The sequence below is a fragment of the Odocoileus virginianus genome, chromosome 9 (genome assembly GCF_023699985.2).
Source record: "Odocoileus virginianus isolate 20LAN1187 ecotype Illinois chromosome 9, Ovbor_1.2, whole genome shotgun sequence".
NCBI classification, from domain to species: Eukaryota; Metazoa; Chordata; class Mammalia; order Artiodactyla; family Cervidae; genus Odocoileus; species Odocoileus virginianus.
Window position 1 is genome coordinate 60,438,696 of NC_069682.1, and position 3,506 is coordinate 60,442,201.

The 3,506-nt window shown below is 38.2% G+C and overlaps 1 long non-coding RNA gene across 1 annotated transcript; it reads left to right on the forward strand.

The window, feature by feature from the left end:
- Positions 1-236: 236 nt before the first annotated feature.
- LOC110137586 (uncharacterized) lies at positions 237-1,960 on the forward strand. Its single transcript, XR_002313961.2, has 2 exons — positions 237-480; positions 1,821-1,960. It is a non-coding gene; the product is annotated as an uncharacterized lncRNA (long non-coding RNA).
- The last annotated feature ends 1,546 nt before the right edge of the window (positions 1,961-3,506 follow it).

Here is a 3,506-nt window from a genome sequence, read left to right on the forward strand (position 1 = left end):
TCACAGAGCCTTCAGCACGGGCTCTCGCGAGAAGCAGCTCTTAATTCCAGTCCAGAGCAGCGGAAATATCGCGAGATTTAAGCATCGGCCCCCAACGACCATGGCCCAATCTCGCGCAATGATTGCGCCACAGATATTCCCATCCCCCACTCAGAAAGGCGCCTTTGAGTCCCTTCTCCCGATCGGCGTTCACATCTCGCGAGATCGCGCCAGCTGCTAGCGCAAAGACGGTTGGTACCCGTACCGTCAATCTTTCAGAAAACTCATCACTGAGTGGAGTTCAGTGGTCGCCGACTCCTCGTGGCACCGCCCTAGAGCTCTCAGAAGGTTTCTGAGTTGACGGTTGCCCCCTCCCCCTGGCCTCCCACCCAGGTGTCTGTCAAGGTCGCTGTAAACCAATCTCGTCCATATGGCTCTACAATAAAACGAAACGCTGTTATACAGAATATCTGCGAAGGGTGAAGAAGGGGTGAAAAGCAAGTAAGGGAGAAGATGAAAAGAGACGTTTAGGGGTAGGGGGCTAAGAGTGTGAAACAAAAAGATTTCTCGGCCTGTGGAGCCAGTGGACCAGGCACTGCGTTGACTGCCTAGCTTCAAAATACCCTTGGAAGTAGTGGGCAAAGGCAAAGAGAAGGTGAAAAAACACTGCATCCCTTGGCAGTGGTCCAGCTCTGTGCCCCTCGAATTTATAATCTGACCTTGTGTGGGGGTTGCTATTGTTTCATCAGAAATGTACCCCATTCCCCTTGGTATGTACTCAATGGACATGAAACTGAGCAAAGTGAAGGACAAGGAAACCTGCATTTTATGGGCTCGCAAAAAGTTGGACATGACTTAGCGAGTGAATAATAATCCCCCTGGGATTTGGCTCCTTGTTCCTGAAGTCTCCCAGATGCGTGGCATTTAGAATGTACAGTCACCACTTGTTCTTTGGTCTATGCGGTGAAAAATCGGAGAGCAGAGAGGTCATTGTCTACAAGACTTTAAGATAAAAATGGTTGAAAAATTTTAGAAAAAAATTCAAAGCAAAAAAATCTTGAAGAGAAAATCTAGAAGTCTGTTTATAGCTTAATGATTGACTGCAAAGATTTGAGATGAGTTTGTGTAGCTGCTCCAATACTGTGACCTTGGACAAGTAAATGAACCTACCCTCCATTTCTTCTGTGAAGAAGAGTGTAATTACTAAACTTCTTTTTAGTGGGGAAGACCAGTAATGCTCGCTAGTGAATTCTCAGCACTTAGCCAGATGCGCAGGTATAAACTCATTAAATCAATGACTGGATGAATGAAGGCCTAGTAGGAGTATAGAAAGGATTGAATGAGGTAATAGCCTCTTTTGCCATGTAAAATGCCTGGCAAATATTTAATCCTCAAAAAAGTTAACTTCTGTTGTCTCTAAATAAAATATTTAGAGGAAATCTTGGTATAAAGATGCTTTGCATTTCAGATTAACTTTGCACTTAGGTGTTTGTTTTAGAGAATGAATAGATTTTGTATAATTAGTAATACTCCCTTAACTTCTTTTCCTGAAAACTCACTCTTCATTTTTTGAATGTTGAAAATCATCACATTATATTGAAACAATTATTTTAGAAAAGACAAGCTAACCTTTGCCTTTGTTTTTCCTTTTTAATTCTAGTGTTGTGACTTAATTGTGAAAATATTAAAACATAGATGGTGGCCCCTACTTAATTTTGTTTGGGAATATGACTGCACAGAATCTGACTTTAACCTCTAGACTTCTTATTCGAGAAGAGAAATATTTTAAACTCTTAAGTTACTTGAGTATTCAATATCTCTTAAATTGTTTTCTGTTCCAGAATGATCAGAGTGAACCTGGCAATTTAGCACACAAACAAGAAACTCCAACTGGAAAACTCAGTCTCTAAAATGAAAGTATTTTTATGTATTTAAAAGGAAATATTAAAAATACGATATGCTTTTTATTCACCATGCAAAACCTCTGTCTGGCTCATGTACTCCTTCCCTTTTCATCGTTATGTTCTCGATTCTTTTGCCTCGAAGGTAATTGGGTTAAATCATCGCAACCAAGAATATTCTATCTTAAAACTTGTGAGGTGGAGACCACAGGCTAACTAAGGGCCTGGGATAAAGAAGGTAACAGATATTATGCTTAGAGAATTTGGCTGATAATTAAATATATTTTGCCAATGTGAGTTTTTTAACGTTCATGTATGACTTTTCTGGACAGAAGATTCTATTTTTCATACTTGCATTTTAAAAGTTAACATTCAACATATAGAATAAGTGCTTTTTAATCTAGTTTCCTTGAGACCTTAAGACTGACTTAGAAATTTTGTTTTATTTATAAATCTAACTAGAATATTAGAATGACCTTCACTTTTTCTATTGAGTTGAATTCAAATTGAATGGACTAAACTCCCTTCAAAAAGTCAGTCCAATTTATGTTAGATAAATGTCCTCAAATTTAGTAGGATTTTGTCAGTTTAACATGGTGTTGTTTTTTTTTTTATGTGTTATTTTTGAGTACTTTAAAACTTTTCCAAGTATATAAACTCTTCTAAACTTAAAAAATTAAAATCACAAATATAGTGTTTTAAACATTCTTAAAATATTCTAATGTAGTCTCATACATTTCCAATTAAAATGACAAATCTTGTTACTTAATCACATTTTTTACCTGAATTTCTAGTACCCCAAGTTCCTTTAAACATTACAATTTAAATACAGAAATGTATAAAGTGGGTTTCACTGGTGGCTCAGATACTAAAGAATCCACCTGCAATGCAGGAGACCCTGGTTAGATCTCTGGGTCAGGAAGGTCCCCTGGAGAAGGGACTGGCTACCAACTCCAATATTCTTGCCTGGAGAATTCCCAGGACAGAAGAGCCTTGCAGGCTACAGCAGCCTTGCAGGCTACAGTCCTTGGGGTCACAAAGAGTCAGACACAACTGAGTGACTAACATATAACATACATATGTACAAAGTATTCTTAATATGAAAGATTTAAGTCTTTAAATTGAAATTTCTCTGAGTAAAAAGATGCTTATAACAGAAAGGTTTTATTATCTCAAAAAATTTTGATATTAACATTCCAAGAGAATTCAGATATTATCTCAGAGGACCAAGGTTTCTGATTGGCCAGAGTTTCTGACCTGAACCAACAACTGTTTGCATACTTTACCTGACAGATTCCAGCAGTTCTTGAGCCACTGGGAACACTATGAACTTCCTTTTTTCCCTCTAAGTCTCTGTAACAATGAGAAACTTAATCCCATTTCATACTAGTGGAGGTAATTTTGCCAGCCTTAGGACTTTTGCCTGATTTGGGAGGATCAAATCATCCCCCTCCACCCTCATTTGGACTTGATTGTATAATCAGTCTACTTAAAGATTGAATTTGGCATTCATTTCAAATACTTGCCTGTCTACTGGCCATGTCAGGAGCATTGTAGTGACATATCCAAAAGGAATTTGCATAAATTTGTCCTTAAGAGCTGTTTCATGGGTATATCACCAGCCAC